We start from the raw sequence: 24,376 nt of genomic DNA, 5'->3' as shown, positions 1-24,376 counted from the left end.
TTTCTCTTGAAAATGCCCCATGAAACAAAAGGCCACATGGAAGACAAATACATATACTACCAATATAAAAAATATCATGTGGATAAATTTATTTGTTATACGAACTTATTATCTCCTAAGTATGTGAAATGTGGGGAGTAGAAGGGATACATAAATAAGGCCAAAAAAAAAAAAACCCAACAAAGAAATACATGGCCATGGCAAATATCTCTAGATCATTACGTGACTCTACCAAATGACCTCTATCAAGTAAATTGCTTAAATGTATCTAAGAATGTCAGTACTAGTATGATAGACCTAGGTATATAATCCTAGCTTTACAACATACTGCCATGGTGACCTTAGTTGGGTAACAATCTCTAATCTTTGGTTTCCTCATCCACAAAAGAAGGATATCAATGTCTATCTTGTAGGTTTGTGTGATATCTAAATGTTATAATGCATGTGAAATGCCTAGCACATAATACTTAATTATTATAATAATTATTATAGCTTCATTGCTATTTCATAAAGCCTACTGTCTCCTAAGTGCCTTAGTTTTTGTGCTTATTTAGTACTACATTTTCCACTGTTCCTTTATGACTGCAGTATTCTTAAGTACATGATCATACATCTGAAGCACTCCCACACCAACCCATATACAAATACCTCACTACTAATACAATGTTTTAGTAGCACATCTATATACATCTGCCAATATTCTTTTCTTCAGAAAATGTTCTTCATGTCAACTAAGAAAAAGACTTTTGAATTCTAAATCACTCTTGGAAATGACCAAGGTGAGGTGCAATCCTAGCACTTTGGGAGGCCAAGGTGGGTGGATTGCTTGAGGATAAGAGTTCGAGGCTAGACTGAACAACATGGTAAAACCCTTTCTCCATAAAAAAAAAAAAAAAAATTAAAAATTAGCTGGAGATGGTGGTGTTTGCCTAAAGTCTCAGCTACTCATGAAGCTGAGGTGGGAGAGTCACTTGAGCCTAGGACGGGGGTGCTTAGATTATGTCACTGCAATCCAACCTGGCAGCCTGGGTGACAGAGTGAGACCCTGTCTCACAAAAAGAAAACCAAAAGGAGAGACCAAATTATTATAGCTCACAACATGTACTATTATGAAAGGAGTAATGACTAACAGCATCTTTGAAACCCTTTTCGAACTGCCATTGCAATCAGTGACACATTAAAGATTGGTGTCTTAAGTCTACTGCTTCTGTTCCACCTACCAAGTTGTTAATGATGAAATTAGCTCAGTGTTATTCCACAGGAAACAGATAGAGATGACAACAGATAGAGTAGGACTATATGCAGCTATTGATTAAAGCAACAGATCATCAAAAACTATATTTGATAGAGCATTAAAGCTACTGAATATCTGTCATTTCTCCCCATGCTATCTCTTCCCACCTCCCCACCCCCTGTCCCTCCCCCATTTCCCCCCAACGGATCCCAGTGTGTAGTGCTCCCCTCCCTGTGTCCATGTGTTCTCATTGTTCAACGCCTGCCTATGAGTGAGAACATGCGGTGTTTGATTTTCTGCTCTTGTGTCAGTTTGTTGAGAATGATGGTTTCCAGGTTCATCCATGTCCCTACAAAGGATACGAACTCATCGTTTTTTATGGCTGCGCAATATTAAATTAAATAAAATAATTTAAGTGTTTAAAAAAAGCTACTGAATATGCCCAATTCCTATTAATAATCCAATACACATTATATTTCTATCCACCAAAGGATAAGGTCTGCAATAATTAACTATTCTTAAAGGTTGAACTAAATTTTAATCTTAGAAGCTTTATCTGTCTCTCTAGATTTAATAGTTAACAATTGAGGAAATATGATGTTAATTATTGCTCAATGTTTTAAGATGACCATGAGTAAAACAGGTAACTATTACTAAAATAAGCTATTATCTTTATGAAAGCTTCTAAAATTCATGTCTCCTATAAGATGTATTACATTTTAGTTATTTCTCTTGAATTTTAATTTAGTTTAAATTTAAACTTAAATTGTTCAGCTTTATTAAGATATAATTAGAAAATAAAAATGGGATATATTCAAGGGGTACAATATGGTATTTTGATACATGCATACATTGTGAAATGATTGCCACAAAGTAATTAATATAAGTTGCATTTTAAAATTTAGAAACCAAAATTGGAGGCTGGGTACAGTGGCTCATGCCTGTAATCCTAGTATTTTGGGAGGCTGAGGAGGGCAGATCACCTGAGGCTAGGAGTTCGAGACCAGCCTGGTCAACATGGTGAAACCCCGTCTCTACTAAAAATACAAAAATTAGCCAGGTGTGTTGGCACATGCCTGTAATCCCAGCTACTCAGAAGGCTGAGGCAGGAAATCACCAAAACCTGGAAGGCGGAGGCTGAAGTGAGCCGACATCATGCCATTGCACTCCAGCCTGGGTGACAGAGCAAGACTCTGTCTCTTTAAAAAAAAAAAGGAAACCAAAATTGGATGGTGGTGATAGTTGTACAACTCTGTAAATACGTTAAAACCACTGAATTATATACTTTAAAGGGGTAAATTTTATGATTTGTGAGTAATATTTCAATAAAGCTGCAACTAAAAATTAAAGGCCTGGCCAGTCACAGTGGCTCATGCCTGTAATCTCAACCCTTTGGGAGGCTGAGGCAGGTAGATCACTGGAGGTCAGGAATTTGAGACCAGCCTGGCCAACATGGTGAATCCCTGTCTCTGCTAAAAATACAAAAATTAGTTGAGTGTGGTGGCGCACGCCTGTAGTCGCAGCTACTCAGGAGGCTGACGCAGGAGAGTCTCTTAAACCCAGGACACGAAGGTTGCAGGGGGCCAAGATTGTGCCACTGCACTCCAGCCTGGGCGACAGAGCGAGACTCCATCTAAAGAAAAAAAGAAAAATCAAAGGCCTGTGGCATGGTGGCTCATGCCTGTAATCCCAAAGCTTTGGGAGGCCAAGGCAGGTGGATTGCTTGAGCTCAGGAGTTCAAGATCAGCCTGGGTAACATGTTGGGAAAAGCAGCAAAGGAAAAGGAAGTACAGAGTGCCTACATAAATTGGTTATGAGTAACACATAAACAAGGAACAACAAACTGTGGAAGGCTGCAAGAGGCCTCTGAGGAGGAAGGCCTCTCCATGCCTCATGTTCCAGTGCAGGGTGACCTCGGCTGTTACCTTAGGATGACACACCAGTTACAGCTCACTGATTCACTCCACCATCACTCCACCCCTACTCTATAGATCAAAGTGATTGTAATCAATAAATAATGTGGATGATCAGAGCTTGGGGCATTCACTGTCTCCTCCAGTAATGAGTGATGACCCCCTGGTCACACTTTCTCTCTTAACCTGTCTTTTTCTCATTTCTTTGTCACGACCAAACTCGGGGTACCCACAGGTGTGATGTGGGGCTGGTTCCCTACAGTAACATTCTGAGACTCTGTCTCTATAAAACATTTTAAAAATAGGTGGGAATGGTGGCACTTGCTTGTTGTCCCAGCTACTTTAGGGGCTGAGGCACTGAGGCAGAAGGATCACTTGAGCCAGGGAGGTCCAGGCTTCAGTGCACCATGATTGTGCCACTGCATTCCAGTCTGGGCAACACAGTGAGACCCTGTCTCAAAAAAAAAAAAAAAAAAAAAGAAAAAAAAGAAAAAGAAAAAGAAAAAAATAGAAATTAAGTTTGAGAGTAATAGAAAAAAGTCCCATTTGAGTACCCTGAGAGAAAAAAAAAAAAAAAAAAGTTATCAACTGTGTTTTGTAAATTTAAAGATATAGGATAATTTCAACAAACTTTTCAAGCATATTAAAGATATTTTCCACATTGGCATTCACCTTAAGTAAAATCTAGCTGAATTGCAAATGATCAAGGTTTAATTGTTTGTGTCTGTAAAATCATAGAAAACAAAAACACCAGTTGTTTCAGCTGGCCTTACTTTTCTGTCATCATTTGGAAAGCATGGGGATTTCAGAGGAGAGGAGAAATGGGAGAAAACGATGGACTATAGTGAGTCAAAATTTTATTAACAAAGAATGAATTAACATTGCCCAAGATGATCTACAGAGTTTCTGTTGCTTATCTTCTTCTTTCTAACTCAAATCTGAAGCTATAAAACAAACAAACACAGAATATGCATAAATCACTTTCAAAGGACAATGTAGAAGTAGGAGCCATAAAGTTTAAGAAAGTAGAGGCCATAAAGTCTAATAAACAAAGTATGGGCTGATAAACTAAAGACCACATCAACAGAAGCCATTTCAAATTTAAATAGCGATTTATACTTCCTAGAATCAATCTACAATCAAGACTATATTAACAGTCATATACTTTCTAACTTTAAAATATGGTACAAGTATTGAAGTTTTCTACGCCTTTTTAAACGTGTTTAAATGTGATTGGCACTATGTAGATACACAAATTTAGCCATTTCTTCTCTTAAATTACTAGAGTGAATTATCTGAAACTTCTTATATTTAACATGTGGTTGATTTACCATCAAATTTGATTAGTTTTTGACTGCTGGCCTGGTTGGTTATTAGATGGAGGATTCATCATGAAAGATAACAAGAATACCAAGTTTTTTGAGTCTTTGTTGGGAAAACTTCCATCTACATGCTCTATAGTTATTTTCTGGTAAATATGCTATAGCTGAGAACTCTTACCAAGTCTTACAGGTGTTACTCATATTAAGGAAGACAAAAAACTTAATGAATTTCAAATTCGTCTAAGAAATGGCCTAAGTAAATTCAGTCCTCTCTATGTGACAGAATTTATTAGCCTCTTTGAATGAAAACGTAATGGAAGCTTAGGTTGTCTTCTGGGTTGACTGCAATGTATTAAAAATACTGTTTTCCAGTAATGTCCAATATTACATTTTTGGAAAAGTAATTGTATGTTTTATACACCAGTGGTTGGAACACAAATGAGAAACTGCTGCTATTACTCATGTAATGTTGACTTCTAAAGATAGAGGGACCTATAACTCTATAAATAGCTGTAGATGAAGAATAAACAAGCCACTTATAACAATGGACTCTTCTCAGGAGAAAGTTGACAAGTCTAATAACCCTAACTTGAAAGTTAAATCATCTTCAAAAAGAAAAAAACAAAACTTGGAAAATTTAAAAATAAATGGAAATTAAAATACTCTTGAACCTCCATTGTGTCAAAGAAGAAATCAAAAGGAAAATTAGCAAAAACTTCCAAACTGGGGCAGGGCACAATGGCTCACACCTGTAATCCCAGGACTTTGGGAGGCCAAGGTGGGCAGATCACTTGAGGCCAGGAGTTCGAGACTAACCTGGCCAACACAGTGAAACCCTGTCTCTAAATCAAAGAAAGAAAGAAAGAGAGAGAGAGAGAGAAAGAAAAAAAAGAAAAGAGGAAAGAATATACTCCAAACAAACAAAAACAAATATAACCCATCAAAACCTATGAAATGCAGCAAAATCAGTAGTAAGAGGGAAGTTTATAGTAATCACTACAATAAAAAAATCTCAAATAAACAACTTAACTTTATATGTCAAAGAACTAGAAAAACAATGAGCTAAGCCCAAAGTTAGGAGAAGGAAGAAATAACAAAAATTAGAGAAGATAAATGAAATAAACAGTAGAAAAAAAAATAACAGAATTGCTTTTTTTTAAAAAAAGATAAAATTGTCAAACTCTTAGCTAGACTTACAGAGACAGAGAGAGACCCTAAATAAATAAAATCAGATATGAAAGAGGAGAAACTACAACTGATGATACAGAAATAAAAAGGATCATAAGAGACAGTTATAAACAATTACATACCAACAAATTTGAAAACCTAGAAGAAATTGATAAATTCCCAGAAACATCCAATCTACTAAAACTGAACCATGAAAAAACAGAAAACTTGAACAGATAATAACAAATTAGGAGTCTGGGGCCAGGTGTGGTGGCTCACGCCTGTAATCCTCACACTTAGCCAGGTGGAGGCAGGAGGATCAATTGAGCTCAGGAGCTCAAGACCAGCCTGGGCAATATGGCAAAAGTTGGTCTCTACAAAAAGTACAAAAATTAGCCAGCTGTGGTGCTATGCACTTGGAGTTCCAGCTACTCAGGATGCTGAGGTGGGAAAATCCTTTGAGCCTGGGAGGTGGAGGTTGCAGTGAGCCGAGATCATGCCATTACATTCCAACCTGGCAACTAGAATGAAACCATGTCTTCAGAACAAAACAAAACAAATTAGGAGACTCAATCAGAAATCAAAAACCCTCCCAACAAAGAAGTGCCCAGGACCTGATGCCTTCACTGATGAATTCTATCAAATATTTAAGGAAGAATTAATATCAATCTTTCTTAAACTTGTCCAAAACATTGAAGAATGGGAAACAATTTCAAACTAATTTTATGAGGCCAGGACTACCCTGACACAAATATGAGGTAAAGACACTAATAAAAGAATAAAACTACAGGCCAATGACCCTGAGGAAAACAGATGCAAAAATTCTGAACAAAATACTATCAAATAAAATTAAAGAGCACATTAAAAGGATACATCACAATCAAGTGGGATTTATTCCTGGGATACAAGGATAATTCAATATACATGAAGCAATCCATGTGTTATATCTCACTAACAAAATGAAGGATAAAAATCACATGATCATCTCAATAGATTCAGAAAAAGCATTTGACAAAACTGAACAACCTTTAATGATAAAAACTCTCAAGAAAGTAGTTATAGAAAAAACTTAATGAAGGCCATATATGACAAGCCCATAGCTCTATGATAGAAACTAGATAGGGATATACATTCTCATCACTTCTTTTCAACATAGTACTGGAAATGTTGGTCAGAGCAATTTGCCAAGAAAAAAGTTAAAAAGGCATTTAAATTGAAAAGGCAGAAGTAGCATTATCTGTTTGAAAATAACATTATATTATAAGTAGAAAATTCTAAAAACTCCACAAAAAAAACTTTAAAAAAAAAACAATTCAGTAACATCACAGTATGCAAAATCAACACAGAAAAATCAGTTGTGTTTCTACACACTAGCAATAAACTATCTATCTGAAAAGGAATTTAAGAAGATAATTTCATTGGTTGCATAAAAAGGAATAAAATTCTTGGAAATGAACATAACCAAAGAGGTGAAAGACTTATACGCTGAAAATTACAAAACCCTTGCTAAAAGAAATTAAGGTAGATAAAAATAAATGGAAAGACATATTATGTTCATGGATGAGAAGACTTAACATTATTAAAATAGCTACACTGTCCCAAACAATCTACAGATTGTTATTCTAATCCAAATCCCCAAAGTATGTTTTACAGAAATAAAAAACAGAATCCTAAAGAGATGCACATGCAACCACAGAATAACGACAGCCAAAGCAATCTTGAGAAGGAAGAACATAGTTGGAGGTATCACATTTCTTGGTTTCAAAATAGATTAAACCATGGTAATTAAAACAGTATGGCATAGGCATAAAGGCACATATAGACCAATGGAATAGAATAGAAAGCCCAGAATGAAATTCACACATATATGCTTAACTTTGAGCCTTTGACAAAGGCTCAAATAATACACAACAGGGAAAAGATAGTCAAGATAGTCTCTTCAGCAAATGGTGTTGGGAAAACTATATATCCACATGCAAAAGAATGAAATTAAACCCTTATCTTATGCCATACACAAAAATGAACTCAAAATGGAATAAAGACTTAAATGTCAGTCCAGAAGCTGTAGAACTTCTAGAAGGAAACAGAGGAAAAGACTCTTGACACCTGTCTTGGTACTGATTTCATAGATATAACACAAAAAGCACAAGGAACAAAAGCCATAATAGATAAGTCGAATTACATCAAACTAAACAGCTTGTGCACAGCAAAGGAAACAATCAATAGAATGAAAAGGCAACCTACATAATAGGTAAAATTATTTGTAAACTATACATCTGATGAGGATTTAATGTCCAAAATATTTAGGAACTCCTACAACTCAATGGCAAAAAGAAAATAACCCAATTTAAAAACAGGCAACAAAACTTGAATAGGCATTTTTCCAAAAGAGATATACAAGTGGCCAAAAAATCTATGAAAATATATTCACCATTGCTAACCATCAGGAAAATGCAAATCAAAATAACTATGATGTATCATCTCACACTGGTTAGAATGGCTACTATAAAAATAAAAAGATAAGTGTTACTGAGGATGTGGAGAAATTGTAACCCTTCTACACTGTTGTTTAGAATGTAAAATGGTGCAACTACTATGGAAAACAGTATGTAAGTTCCCCAAAAACATAAAACTAGAACTACCATATAATCCAGCAATTTTACTTCGGTAAACATATCCAAAGGAATTGACATAGGTTTGTCAAAGAGATATCTGCATTCCCATGTTCACTGTAGTACTATTCACAATAGCCAAGTAATGGAAACGACCCAAATGTCCATAGATAGATGAATGATAAAATATTCATACATCGAAGTATTACTCTGCCTCTAAAAAAAAAGAAGGAAATCCTGCCATTTGTGACAAGGATGAACCTGAAGGACATTATAGTATGTGAAGTTATTCAATAATAGAAGAACAAAGACTGCATAATTTCATTTCCATGATATATCTAAAATAGTCAAACTCATAGAAACAGAGACAAGAACAAGGGAAAGCGGGGAGTTGTTTAATGTGGTATAAAGTTTCTGTATGCAAGATGAATTAGTTCTAGAGATCTGCTATACAGCAGAGTGTGTACAGTCAACAGCACTGCATTATATGCTTAAAATTTAAGAAGGTGGATCTCATTTTAAGTGTTCTTACCACACACACACACACACACACACACACACACACACACGAAAATCAAACAAAGGGAACCAAGGGAATTGTTGGAGGCAATAGATAATGTCTATTACCTTGATTGTGATGATGGTTTCACAGGTGTATACAGATGTCCAAGTTGATCAGCTTCTATGCATTAAATATATGCAGGTTAATGTATATCTATTACAACTCAATAAAGTTTTTTTAAATCATAAAATGTCATAAAACTTTTATTAAATCATAAGAGGACTCTAGTAAATATATTTTATTACTAAGAATTATTGCACTTATTAAATATTTCATAATCCAATTCCTAGTTTAGAAAGAAACATTACAAAGCCGGGAAAGCTAAGGCCTACACTAGCAGTCATCAGTACAACTGTCACAGAAAATAAGGAAAAGTTATTCAATTTTGTAGTATTCTTCATTTTAATAACTTTAAAAATTCATGGTTCTTCACAAAGGTAATGGATTGCATTTCATCTATAATAGGGCTTGGTCTACTTTGATTTGCATTTTAATCTGGTATCCGATCAAATTGTCTCTCTGTAGTCATCATTTTTTGTACCACATGGTGTATATTTTAGCTTTCTTAGACAAGCAATCAGAGTTTAGATTGCAGCAAAGAATTCAAGCACTTAAAAAATCTTAAGGATAGAGATGATTGAATTGTGGCACACTATCTGCAAAAACATGGAAGTGACTTTTTCAGACAAAATGTCTCTTTTTTCAGACAAAATGTCCAGTGTTTTACCTTAAGCCTCTTTTCTGTTCTAAACGCAGCCAACAGATGAACCAACATATTCAAGATCAAAACCATTGGTTAATTTGTGTATCCATTTGGGATTTGGTAGCTAAATCACCTGGTGTTAATTTCTTCCTAGAGCAAAGCTTTCTTAATTAAATTTATTGATTAGCTTTGTGAAAGCTTATATATCTATGATTGGTCCTTCTACAAGTTTCCAAACCATATGCACCTATATATATTTTTTGAACCTTCAAATTTAAAAGATCTCTAGCCGTGGTTACACTGTGATGTTATAAATATTACAAATTACACAGCATGTAACTGAATGCTAAGTTCAGAAGTTCTAACTTAGATTATTAATTCTTCCATTCTTCTGGAAGAGAGTGAGGGAAACTATACTCATTCTAGTTTTACCATATAAATACAGTTAATAGCCAGATTGGTGACATGTGCTTCCATGGAAATACTCTTTTTCTTGCTTTAATTTTTGAAGTATTGCCTTAAATATCATCTTTGTTATGCACAAACTTCCAGGCAAACTTATATTTTGAGTTTCCACTGCAGCAGACATGTAAGAAGATAGACCAAATAGAAGAAAACTCTCACCCACTCCAGGGTAAATTGTCACTGTCAAGATTAACATAAGCAAGACTTTTTTTGTTGTGGTTGTTCCTCCAGAGGCTTTTAAGATCACGTGCTTTCACTCAATTCAACAAAATATTAGGATCATAAAATGTTAATCACCAGACACAATTCTCAACGACCATACACGTTTTCCAAAAATCAAAACAATGTGGCATAGATTCTGAAGGCAGTTTCAAAAGAGATGTTAAGAAATATTTTGACAAATCATAACGTCACTGAAATAAATGTCTAGACTTTGAAAGGTAAACCACTTTTAGATACATATGTTTTACTGTAATGTTTTGAATATCATATTACTTGACATCACAAACTTTAAAAAAATTAGAAACTCTCAAAATATCAGGACTACTAATATAGCCTAACCATTTTACTTTGTACAAATCAGATGATAGTAATACTGCTCGCACTGTGTCACTTGGCTTGAAAGAATATGATAGGTACTTCTCTACATTTTTCACTTCTTTCTTTGTATCTTTGGAACTTCAGCCAAGTTATATTGATGATAAGGTGTTTCTGAAGTCATAATGAATAAAAAATGCATAGACAAATTAACAATGATGGATTAAACTATCTAGTCCTTAATTTATCAGTGCTTTTCTTGGTTATTGAGTGTAACACTCTAAAGGATAAAGGCACATTTTTGTATCTTATCTTGATAGATGAAGAATGCTGGTCAAATTGGAAGACCAGCAAAGTCGAGTTCTCTGGCAAATCTTGCCTCACAGCTTTCCTCTTTCACCAAGTAAGCATTCATTACTCTCTACCACAAGGTCACCTATTAAAAGTTTACTATCATTCTCCTAGTAATGACTACAAGATGCATAAACAGTAAAAATAATCTTGATTCAAAAATCACAAGGCCAGAAAATAAACTTCCACTCAGGCAGTTCTACTTCAGGGCTGCCTTAGATGACAATAGGCATCTAGTCATTACTATATTGACTTTTGCTTCAAATTAAGCTCCACCTGGAGAGAATGAAATATTTCTATACTTGTCTATACATAAAATGTGTATACACACACACACACACATATGGTAAGAAAATGTTTGTTTACCATGTTATTTTTCTTTAGTTTTTGATGACAGGAAATTGGCTATCATTTGTTTTTAAAGCATCATCTTAAGTGAACTTTTGTTATTTCAGTCTTTTAAATGTGTAGAGACTTGGCCCTTCAAATTTGTTGCTGAGGAAGAAGGAAAATTGTTAAGCCAAGAAGCATACTGAATATGTATCACTTTTGTATCATCTTAATGTCAAACAATTGTAAGTCCAATCACTGTAAGTCAGGGACCATCTGTAGTATTCTAGACTTACAAAGAATGATAGTATCCTAACATGATAATAAGCTTCCCAGAGATTACTTTCCACTGAAGTCAGTAGCTATCAAGTGCAACAGGCTCAACAAAAGTTTCTTGTGACTTGCCAGGAGGCTGCTGCTTTCCTATGTCAAAGCTGAGTCTATGGCCAGACTGCAGTACATAACTTCTTTTGTCTTTGTTTTTAAGAAAGTTCAATATTCTATTTATGTTATAAAATCAGACTAAGACAACACTTATTCATGCTACAATATTTTGGATTGGAAAGAGCTTTAAATGTCATTCATTAGCCACGTGTTTTTCTTTTTCCTCACACATAGTTCTCCTTTGTATCATCCCCACTAAGAGATTAACTTCTATAGCATTCAACATCTCAATATTGGAGAACTCACTACCTCCTGAAACAGCTTATGCCATCTTTGGTCAGTTCTGAGTACTATAAAATCCTCCTCTAGAACCAGAAACTGTGGATTCCACCATTAAATTCAGTTTTATTCTTTTTGGAGTTTAACATTTATAGTCTCATTCAGTTCACAAATATTTATTGAATGCTTAGTTTGTGTCAGACACTGTGCTAGACAATGAGGTAAGAGATACAAATAAGATATGAATAACAAACTTGGGAAATAAATTAAATCCACTGTCCTTAAGAAAATCCCTTGAATATTTGAAGTCTGCTAGCATGTATCCCAAGAGTCGTGTCTTCCAGAGGAAACAAACCCATCTAAGATGATTCCAGCACTCTACTGACCTGAACCTTCTTGTGAATGAACTCCAGCATTCTGATAAATGAATTCCAATCTTCATTCTTAAAGTATGTGCCTGGAAATACTAAATAGAGCCCAACTGCATTTTGATTCTTTTTACAAAAGTTGCAAAAGCTCAATACAAAAATATGTTTCTCAGGAACCAGATCACACTGAAGGCTTGTTGATCTTGATGCAAACTAAAATCAGTAAGTATTTTTTCACCAAATGTTCCCAGTTTCAGTGACCTAAATTTGTGCAGAAAAGTTTGGGACTCAAATTAAGCATCTCACATTTATTACTATTAAGTTTCATCTTGGTCAGTTCAAACTGTCATGATCTTTTTGCATGAAGGGCCAATTTGGTAAAAAATAGCTTTTATATTTGTATTTGGGTCATTGAGAAATTCAGGTTTTAGAAATCCGGCTCTTCTTGACCGTTCATTTTAACCTCTTTTGTAACAACAATGGTAGTTATTATTGTTGCTTATTTTTTTGTGTGTGTGCAAAGTATTAGGACGGTCGTGGAAAAAAGAAGAGAAGCTTATGGTTAAATGCTTTCTCCTGAGATCCTTATAATTTGGTTGAGGAAATAGTTCTTACAAAAAGAAAAGAAAGAATTAAGTAGCAATGCACGATGGGGTACCTCATTTGAAATATTGTAGTGATATTGATTTATAGATCACAGAAACCAAGCCTATTACTTTTTAGATAACTCTGAAACATGAAATGTATGGTTGCATGGTTATAGGCCTAATTACTACAGGGATAGGAAGTAGAAATCATAATGGTCTGGAAGAGTCAGAATAAGATAAATAGGTACTGTGCTTCAGGGAACAGTAGTCTTGAGCTAGGAATGAACAAGAAATCACTGCTGTCCAGGACTTTTAATCTCAGTTTAATTTAAACAAAAAGTCCTAATTGCCATCTTTGCAATCCTAAACTGAAAAAAATGAAATGCATGCCTCTAATACAAAATGCATTCATCAAAACACTAATGTGCTCCAAGACAACATATATTTTGACATACAGATGTCAAAGTAGCTCCTAGATCTTTCTCCTCCTTTTTGAGGTTACTAGATTCCATCCCCAATCCGTATTCAAACTTGCATGCATGTTGTTATTATTTTCAAACATATACTCGATTACTAAAAACCACACAAAATACATATTTGATTACTAGAAGAATGTCAGATAAAATTAATTAAATAAGATTTTTTTATAAAAGAAACAAGCACGAATTTTTAATTGTGATATACCTTTTTCCCCCCTTAGAAGTGGCAGAAATATGTGATGGGGCCTTCCAACTCCCCCCCGAAAAGGCTTCCAGTATTTTCCTCTTTCCTTCAATGAGAGTGTCAGAGAACCAGTATTGATTGTTGTTTTTCTCTAAAACAGAGGATCTTTCCAAACAGAAGTTGCATTTACAGAAAAAGTGACATGATCAGAGACTGCCCCCTGCCTTCCTACACAGAACAGAGTTTTACAGCATACTTTTTATTTAAAATAATGCTACCAACTTCAAAAAGACTTTGGGTATAATAAGCTATCTATGTCTAAGATATTTTCTCAGTCTATGACCATGTTTGAAGAACAGTAAGGGAAAAGTCTGTTGTGTTAGATGCCATAAAAATTTATTTCTAGGTATGGCATGCCTGGATGATGGACATTATGAATCAGATGCCGGGCTTTCACGATTAAGTAGTAGTAATAGCAAATGCTGAAAATATAATTTGATACAATTGTATTACTACCAAAACCATATCTGGCTATATAATTTGCTTTAAAATTGGAAAAATATGAGTAGAAGGATTATCAGAATTTATTGCATTTATGTCCTGTGGTAAACAAGAAAAAAAATCCCCTGGTAGAAATGTCGTGTAGCTTCTTTTGATCTACGAAAATACCTGCCTTCGAGAATTTTGCTAGAATCTGGTTACTCATTTTTTAAACCTATCTATCGTCCTTTAGGTTGTTAAAATAGGGCTCTCTGGTCAAGAGGGGAAATAATAATGAGTAGAGAAGTAAACTTTCTAGTCAGTTACAATTACTTATTTTTTTAAAAGTTCCCGAAGTTTCAAATGATGTAGAACTTTTTCCCTACGTAGTAACAATCTTCTTTAATTATTTCCTGAATTTCTAAATCAGTAGTTTTGGAAACATATGTATTTGTAGTAGGAGGAAAACCCTCTGGTTCGAAAGTTGTAAAAACAGGTCCACAGCCTTAGAAACCTGAGAATATTCGGAAACCCTGTTCCGGAGGGCATTGGGGATTTTTATCAAACCCGAGGAATTCACTGTAAATAACTCCTCTTTCCAGGGACAATTTCCAACCACCTGAGGAAGGGAAGGGAAAGTAGTGAAAACACTGGGCTGACTCCTCCGGCCTCGTTAGGCAGGAGTTCCAGAAAACCTCTCTGGCAACTACAGAGCGCCAAAAAGCGCCAGCATGTGCTTGTTTTGAGTTTGCTTCCCCAGTCTTAACGTGTGCCCAAAATTTCTCCTCACGCTATATTCTCCTATCTGTTGTTGCCAGAATCTCCAAACTCTGTCGGACCTTGCAGCGCTCTGCCAAGCCGCAGCCTAGAGAACCTGTAGAGGCAGTACGCGCCGCAAATGCCAAGAAAGCGGAGCCTTCGGTCCCGGCCGAACCCGGTACCCGGAGCCTCGCCGCGAACCGCTTTGGCTCAGTCTTACAGACTCCGGGCAGCTCCGCGAGCGCCGCTCAAAGGCGAACTTGCCTGCCTGTTTCTATCCGAACTCCGAAGCCCAGACAAGCCTCAGCAAGCCGCGTGGCTAGCTAACTTTCTCGCTGCTGCTCCGGGAACCTTCCCAACTACCAAGTGGGCTTCACCCCTGGTCTCTCTCGGCACTTTTGCCTTTCACGAGGAGAAGGAAAGAACAGCCTTAAGAGCAGTATATATATATATATATATATAATAAAAACTATTATTACCATTATCCTCATCCTCATAATTGCTATTATTATGGTCCGTTTATCCAAGCCCGTTCCCCCGGGAGCTGGGGAGCGAGTACAGTTTTTGGAGGATGCTATCTTGCACGCTTTGCTCGGCAGATTTTGCCTTAGCAAACATATCACGGGGATTTATATTTACATTGTTTGAAGTAATATAAATGTCTCAGCCTCCGACAAAATAAATACAAGTCCAGCCAGGAAAGGCAGGACTAAGCACTCCACATTCATAGAGAAAGGGGACACTTGGGGAGTTTTTAAAGATGAGTGCTTAATTATTTAAAAAGAAGACATACTTTTTCTCTTCGATATTTATAAATTACTGTTCGCTACCAAAGCATTTCTAAAGATGAGAGCGTTGTGCAGTCGGTGGACTTGGCAGCTCTGTAGCCGCCACCTGTGCGGCATCGTATAGTAGCATTCAACAGATGCTTCAAGAAAACTGCGATGGGTTTTTGCTTTACGAAACGGAACTTGGGTGTGGACAGTATGTTCAATGCCAAATTAAATTTCAGAGCCTGAATTCAGTGGCGATGGAGGAAATCAGAGGATTCCCAAAATGCCCCCTTTGGAATAGACCGGACAGTTTCTTTCACAAATCTGGAAACGGAGGCATAGAGAGAAATAACTGGTCCTAGGGCATCCAGAATAAGGAAGGGGGGCTGACCCTTATCATTGCTCCTACCTACTTCTCCATACCTAACTTTTGGAGCTATTCAGACAAACTTCAGCTTTCAGAAGGGCTGGCCGATCCCACCCCTTTTGCGTTCTGCGGGATTCGGACCTCCAAGCCTCTGTAAGGCTTCCGTGTAGCCTCATCTACACAATCGCTGCGCCCCGTCCGGTCCTAAACAGCCAAACTGGAGTCTCTACCTTTTGCTTCGGTCCAGCTACCTCCGACTGGCGAGGAGCCAATCTCTACTTTTATACACCCTGGTCCTCGGTACCCGGCCGCGAAACCTCGGCCGTCACCCTGGACCACCACCCCCACTCGCCCTTTCGTTCCCTCTTAGGAGAGATCTGCTTCTGTCCCCACTCTCAGTGGGATCATCTCCATTACTAAGCTTGGTTTTAGTGCCTCTGAGGCGTCTTGGCCAAGGCAACCCCTTTCACCCTTCTGCGCTGCCGCCAGGACACCTCAGGCACCTGCCCGGCGGCGCCTGGGAGCCTGTGAAAAAGAGGTCTGCCTGCCCGGTTGCACTCGGCATTCCAGCAGTTGCCAAAAGAGAGCCTTTGTGGCTCACCTCTTGCTACCTTAACCTTGCATTGACAGCCCCCCTTCTCCCTCGCCCCGCAACTACTGGGCAACCTACTGGCTGTGGGCCCAAGTCTCCGTGCTGGAGAGATAGGTTCAGTCCCTTGGAAACCCGTTAGAGCTGCCCTCAAAGTGTCTTTCTAACGAGGCCTGTGGGGTCTAGTAAGCAACTAAACTGTGCCTTCCTGGGGCTCGAAGGCCAAGATCTTTCCTTTCCCCTTTGGGGTTAGAAGAAAGATGGGGAGGCAAGGATGGGGAAGTGGGCCTTATAGCAGGGTTGTGGCCTTTGTGCACTCACCGAATGTTTGACCCTGTGAGTGCCTCAGTTGCTACTATTGGAGAAATGGGCAAGAGTCGCAACAAAGACTTTTGAAGAGAGCTGCAAAGCTTGGTGAAATTTGCAAGACTTGGAAATACCGTTTGTTGAAATGAAATGTACGTGTGTGTGTGTGTGTGTGTGTGTGTGTGTTTGGGGAGGGGTATACTGTGAATCTTTGAGGGTACCTTCGCTCTCCTTCCATCCGGTGCCATGGTTGATCCTTGTTCCCCCCCACTCTCCAGGCCTAGTGAATTAAGTTAATCATCACCCCCACTCCCACCTCCACCACGGGATCTCGCGCCCTCTGCCAGCAGGCTCCAGATGCACTAACAGTCCGGTCCAAACAGGCCCGGGGGCAACGTAATGCTGATCGCTGATTGGCTTCTTTTGGCTCCTCCCCTCATCCCGGGTTTGGCTCAAGAGCGCGGTGCAGATTCACCCGCGCTAGGCAGGCGGTCTGGTGCTCGCTGAGGACGCTTCCTTCCTCAGATGCACCGATCTTTCCGATTCTGCCTGTGGAGCGGCTGAATTGCTAGCCTTGGTTGCTCCATTGGCCTGCCTTTCCCCTTACCTGCTGATTGCTTATGAACTTTTCTTCTCTCTGTCCGAACCTTCTTGTCGTCGGAGTCGTCGAGATCGTCGTGGCGCTCGTGTGATGGCCTTCGTCCGTTTAGAGTAGTGTAGTTAGTTAGGGGCCAACGAAGAAGAAAGAAGAAGCGATTAGTGCAGAGATGCTGGAGGTGGTCAGTTACTAAGCTAGAGTAAGATAGTGGAGCGAGAAAAGCCAAACCTAGCCGGGGGGCGCACGGTCGCCCAAAGGAGGTCGACTCGCCGGCGCTTCCCATCGCGCCGAGCTCCCTCCGTTTCTCTCCCTCCGCCGAGGCGCGAGGTTGCGGCGCGCAGCGCAGCGCAGCGCACCGACTGCCGCGGGCTCCGCTGGGCGATTGCAGCCGAGTCCGTTTCTCGTCTAGCTGCCGCCGCGGCGACCGCTGCCTCATCTTCCTCCCGGACGCTAGCGGTAAGTTGGAGCCCCGGGCGACATTGCTAGCCGAGACCCTAACGATTTAGGCGGGGGATGGGGTGGGGAGCGGGGACAGGTCCCGGATGGCTGCAGGCTGCAGGACCGCACTGGCCCTGGTGGAGGTTGGGGGGAGGGACTCTGAACGCGCAAATCGCGTGGAGACTGAGTCTCTGGAAGAAGAGGGGCGCTTAGGTTCCACGGAAGGAGCACTGAAGTCTCGAAGGGGATTGGGAGCGGGGGCTCGAGACGAAGGCGCTGGGCGGAGGCGGGGGTCTAGGAAACCTGGCGCGTGGGAAGCCGAGACAGAAACGGAAGGCGGAGTTGGGGTGTCAAGAAGAGAGGAGGGGGAGGAGAGAAAGGAGGGAAACTGTACGCAATGTCGCTGAGTAGAGGGTCGGGCTGCGGAAGGTGCAACTGAGTTGGAGGACAGGCAACAATGTTAAGAAATCCGACTGCAGGGAAGTGGTAGGGGGTGGAAGGTTTGGGACAGTGTGGACAGACGGGGAACTAAGGATCCTTTATTATGTTCTCATTGAAAACCGCCCCTAATTTTTCGGAGGGTCTCAGAGAACATCCGCAACTCTGGGGAGATACACACTGCGGATCTGAGTCTCGGTCTGATAACAGCTGTTAGCTGAATTTGAACAGCGCTGCTAATGGTCACCTAAGCTTAAGAGGAGAGAATAAGGGCATCCAGTGAACCTTTTATTATTATTATTAGCTTATCTAAGTCATTTGGTTACAGTTTTATATTTTGAAAAGGATTGCGGAAAAGTCTGCAGCGCTGCCTCTTATTCCTGTCCCTTTACTTAGTTTTACCTGACAAGCATTCTTTACAGCATACCTCGGAATTGCTAAACATGAGAACAAGTTGCCGTTCCTGATGTCACATAAAGTTCGTCATTGCAAAACGTGTCTGTGTGTCTGTTTCTTTTCTGCGCCATGCCCTTTGCCTTTTGCTTCCTGTTGGGTAGTATGTGACCTAAAGTGACAGACACTTGCATTGTGTTTGAGAACCCTGTATTTTAAGCGACAGCGTTCCCCGACTCAAAATTCAGATAGGGACATTCGGCAGTTAAAAGATACCTAATTTTGTCCGGAATCACTGCTAGTACCGCGCAGCTTCTTCATTAATATTTACCAGTACATGTCCCATCCAAGGAAGCTTCTGATTGCTGAGCCACTAAGTGCATATGCCCCTTACCACATACCTTTTAGGCAGGCTAACCAAGGGACGCTCATATACAGTTGAGCTAAGATGATTGGGGGGGTGGGGTGGGGAGAGAAAATGTTGCGCAGTGAGTAACCTCTAAGCTCCCCAGTTTGCAGGCAATTGCGACCTCACACACACAGTAATGATAAAACACATCTGGATTCTACAGTTTAATTTTTTCATAAAGAAGTTTACATATATATGAGCCATTCTGACAAGCAAAATATACGTGCAATAGAAACAAGGTATTACTCTGTAGTTGGCTACATATGTGTAGACAAATCACAAAGGCCAACTGACATGTCCCACAGAAAATGATATATATACCGCGATCATTGCATCTCTTCTGCACTACTTAAGTCATACTGAATATTGTCTTTTCTGAAGAGTATTATTTCCTTAGCACCTGGTTATTTTGGAATAATCTACAATCACCCTCCACCCATTCCACCCCACAGGTGGGGGTAAATAAATTATTTTGTCCGTATTTTGGGGAGGTAGGTTATAGAATATTTAATTATAGTTTTCATTCCCTGAATATATTCTTCTGATCCTCCTGGGGAGGGAAGAAAGTATTTGTCTCATAAACATGATTTCTTTCCTAATAGCATCTATCATCTACAGCAACAAAGCCCAACGCAAGTCCTGACATTCGGAAGGTGGATAAGGTTTGTGATTGCAATGTCAAGGTAGGATTTGGGGTGCTTTAGCAACAATAACAGTGTTTTCCTATCTGCGTTATCTAGAGAGGGTTATTAACCCTTTCTATGCTTTCTTGAGGGGTTTATCTCCATCTAGAGGTGGCATGGATGACAGTGATGACTTTTTCAGATAATGTAACAGGCTTTTGTGCAATATGAATTCATCGGAAGTCAGGTGAGAACTGATATTTCTGAGAACCTTCTGGATGCCATACGTGGATCCAGGACTATTACATATGTATATTACGTCATATAGTCTTCCTAGCAAGTCTGTGAATGACGAAGATATTATTATCCTCCATTTTTTTTGGTGCCATTAGATTTTTCCCCTCAATTTCTCAAGGTATTCTCAAAAATTAATTTAAGGCAAGAGAATAAGAAATATTTATTTATGTTTCCAAGGCTACTTGGGAAGAGCATGTTTATTTCTGTAGCAATAAAAGTAAAATCTAAAAAGCCTAACATTCTAATGGATTAGCCCAACATTATAATTGAGTAAACCTCAATAATTTTACTGTCTCATATATTTCCTTCAAGGAAACGTCATCCCTCTCCAGCTAAGGGAAACACAAAAATTAAAACAAAATTTCGAGGAGAGATTATCAGTAACCAACATTAAATATCCTCAGCTGTTCTTATTAAATTGTTCAAGGTTTGAGATTGAAGGAGACTGCAGTTTGCCAAGCCCACTGGAAAATAATTAATTCCCAGGTTCTAATGGCTCCTGAAGCTCCAGACTATTTGGCCAGTATTATTAAAGAGCATCTTACCACCTCACTTTCATAGTAATGTAATACCTCACAAAAGGACGATGTATGTGCATTGAGATTCTTTTAGTAAAGCATCTGATATGGCTTAGTGTTGTCTAGTGGAAGAACTGCTAAATTATGTCACTCTAGCTGCCTGGGTAGCCATAAGCAAACTAGAAAAACTTCATCATAAATTAAAGTTAATAATATGTTATTGTGATATTTTATGTCAATATCACATATAACCCCAACTGATTGTTGTGAAACAGATGGGTATTAAGCATTTTGAAATTTTTTAATTATTGCACTAAGCAGCATTTATTATTTATTTGTTAGCATTCTAGGCTACCTATGTTATTTTATCTACATATTGTACTGTTGAACCTCAAAAAGAAATCACCAATCAACAGCCTAATGTGTGTTCAAGTCATGGATCTCTCCAACACTGCCATTCTTCAAGATATTTTAAGAAGGCTTTTTCATAGACTGAGAACATTGGGGCAAAACAGTCTAGTCATCTCCATTCTAGACAAATAACATTGAAACCAACCAAGTGGTTAAGTTGCATCATCATTTGGCAAGTCACTAGCAGATTTAATACTAATGCTCACCCACAACAACTCTTTGCGAGTCACTTCTAACATTTTAATGCACAAATGACATAGTGAAAGCAGGATTTCAAATAAGATGTACATAAGATGGAATTTTAATTCTGTTTTTTGTCTCCTTTTACCCGGCATCTCTACTTCAACCTTGATATTCATTCCTCCTCTCAGCTGTGGCTAAAACTGTGCCATCTGCTGTTTCCTAAAATTCTTGCTTATCACAGCATTGTACTTATAGCTGGTATTTGATACAGTCAACCTTGTTAATTATAGCTAACCTTATTCATAGATGACCACTTACATGGTCTAATTTGAGAGGCACTAGAAAGGAATTCTCTAAATGCCTGGTCCCTAAACTAGTAGGCTTCATGGTTTTCCATATAACTTGAAATTCTACATTCAGGAATTTTCCTCTTTAATCTTAGTCATTGTTTCCTTTAAATGCAAATACACCCTTGGGTAACATATTGTTATTATTACCTATTAAGAACTATGCGTAAATTTATTGAAAGCTATTAGAAAGCTTTAGTATTGCATTGTCCAGTGCAGCAGCCACCCGTCATATATGGATATTTAAATTCAAAGTTGAATTAGCATTAATGGCAGGGTGTGGAGGTGAGCTCAGCATAAAAATATAAAGTGAAAACTGAACACCACTGAAACCAAAGACAATGTCAACTAATGTCTACACAAGGGTAGCAATGAATGAATTGGCTAGGTTTTCCTTTATTTTTTCAAAAAACATAATATATTTTTTAAAGTCATCAGTAAATACCTCTGAATAAATGTCACAGTTCTCCAATCTTTGGCAAGTGTATTTTAAGCATATGTATCTCTCATTTTATCTCAGGAATCAAGATTCACTGAATACACTTCAAGTATAGCTTCCTGTAATCAAAATAGTAAGACTTGCCCAAGTTAGCAAGTTTTCATAAGACAGGGATAAAAGATTATAACAATGGCCAGTATTTATTGACATTTACCACGCACTACACAATTCTAAGAGGTTTACAGTTATATACTCATATAAGACTCATGACTACCCCATGAGAAGGTACTACTACTATCCAGTTTACAGTTAGGGAAACAGGCATACAAAGAAGTTAATCTGCTCAAACTGAATGAACAAAACCAAACTTGAAACCAGGCAGTTTTATTCGAGAGGCCGTGCTGTTAAACAACAAACTATTGTCTCTGTTTAGAAATTGGCTAATTTTTCTTTCATACTGTAACAACTAGTCTTTGAACAGAACAAATCTGCATGTGATGTGAGGATATTAATGTACAATGTCCATTAGTCCTCGATATGCAGCTTGGCAAGGCAATGAGATAGACATGCAACATTTCATGTGGAGATTCAGCTACCAATAAAGAAGTAGAGCAAATGAGAAAGTGCTGTTAATGCTGAGAGACTGAGGGACAAGGAGCTGAGTGAAGCTCAGGGGAGTTACAGAGATAATACTAAGACAGAAATGAAGTCAGGGAAATAATGCTATTGTATGTAGAGATGACTGGACAGGCAGATGTTACTACTGTGAGTTGGACTCACAGGTTTCTACTACGTGTAACACCACAAAAAAGGCCATTCACACTTGGTCTTTTACATAAGACTGCCTACTTGAAATTCAAGCAGTAAAATAGAAGCCCTGGAGGTCTAAGACTGAGTGTTAGAAGGATCATTAAAAATCATTTATCTCTTTCCGTGCTGATAGCACTCCCACAAGCATGGTGAACATTCCTAAAACTCACAAGACTCTCTTTAAAAAGTGTGGCTAGCACCAACCCCACAAAGTGAAAAAGTACAAGAGGGGCAAAGATTCCCTGTATGCCCAGGGAAAGCAGCGTTATGACAGGAAGCACAGTGAAGATGGTGGGCAAACTAACCAGATTTTTCGGATACAGGCTAAAACTACAAAGAAGATAGTGCTAAGGCTTTAGTGCGCTGAGCCCAACTGTAGATCTAAGAGAATGCTGCTATTAAAAGATGCAAGCCTTTTGAACTGGGAAGAGATAAGACGAGAAAGCTCTACGTGATCCAGTTCTAAGTGTCATCTTTTGTTTTATTATAAAGACAATAAAATCTTCAGTTTGTGTTAAAAGAATTATCATGTATCAGAAGGTTTCAAGTGTTGTCTTATCCCATTTGCCATGTATTTCCTTTTCACGCTAGACTCAGGAAAAGTAATTTGATAACTATGACTTGGGAAATAAGTGCTATTAAAAGGAAGTGCCAGTTTTTTTTAGTTTACTGATCTGAGCCCAGGCAGAAAAATCATGTCAGAGTACAATACTTAAATTAAACATTTCAGGGTAGAAAGACCATACTTGGAAAAATTCTAAGTATGCTTAAAGTCTTTTTTAAAGTAGGCTTTTAAAAATCCAAAACCAAACCAATTACTTCCATTTGTTACTTCCATTTTAAAATGATTAAAAAAAAAAGAACAAGATCTGTAATTCAAAATTGCTTGAAAGATTGGAGAAGTTCACTGTTGTATGTAGCTTACTCTCCCAAACATATCTATATTCTATCTGATCTTCAAGGTCTGTTTTAAGCCCCATCTCTTGTATGAAGATTTTGTTGACTAGCCCACATATATGATAAATGCCTTGCCTATAATAGGTAATGAATTGACATATCTTGATTGGTTATATTACCACTTTTAGGAACTTACGTTCCAATAGTAAAAGTAAAGGTGAAAGAAGGTGAAGGAAGAGCTAAAATAGAATTTTTAGCACATCCGCACAATAATATTCAAGAATTCAATGCATCTAACAGAATAACAGTTTTCCCTGAAATGATTTCAGCTAATTTCTCTGAACATATTTTAGGGCAATAAAAATATTATAATTCTTCTTAAATTAGTTTAGCCAAAGCTTAGCCCTAACACACAGTTTTATTTTCCATTTCACAATACAATACATCATTGTATATACATATATATACATATATGAGCGAAAGACTATTTCATTGACAACATGCATCACTATAGAATTCTCTTTTTATTAGCAAACTGAGTTCTGTACTCATTTTGTGGTATGGGTTGATGGTTCAGAAAGTAGCGTAAGTTTTCTTTTTAGAATAACAATTCCTGAGAGGGGGAGGGGAAGAAAAAAAATAACAATTCCTAAATGCCTTTGTAGCAAGTAAACTTGTAAAAAACAACTTTATTTTCTTATTTTTTATAATGTTAAAGGAAATCAGACATCAGTATTAATGAATTGTTTTGAGTGATCACATCATGAGTCTATTAGTTTTCTTTTTAGTCTTAGATTAAACAGTTAATTTAATGCTTTGTGGCT

The 24,376-nt window shown here is 38.1% G+C and overlaps 1 protein-coding gene across 1 annotated transcript in view; it reads left to right on the top strand.

Moving 5' to 3' along the window:
* The first annotated feature begins 17,245 nt into the window (after positions 1–17,245).
* HTR2C (5-hydroxytryptamine receptor 2C) overlaps positions 17,246–24,376 on the top strand; it is a 279,985-nt gene continuing 272,854 nt past the window's right edge. Inside the window, exon 1 of the mRNA XM_074391744.1 lies at positions 17,246–17,805. The gene's annotated coding sequence lies outside the window, so the exon portion shown is untranslated. The remainder of the gene's footprint in view (positions 17,806–24,376) is intronic.

The sequence above is a fragment of the Saimiri boliviensis genome, chromosome X, assembly GCF_048565385.1.
Source record: "Saimiri boliviensis isolate mSaiBol1 chromosome X, mSaiBol1.pri, whole genome shotgun sequence".
Taxonomy (NCBI): domain Eukaryota; kingdom Metazoa; phylum Chordata; class Mammalia; order Primates; family Cebidae; genus Saimiri; species Saimiri boliviensis.
This window is presented reverse-complemented; position numbering and strand designations above follow the sequence as displayed.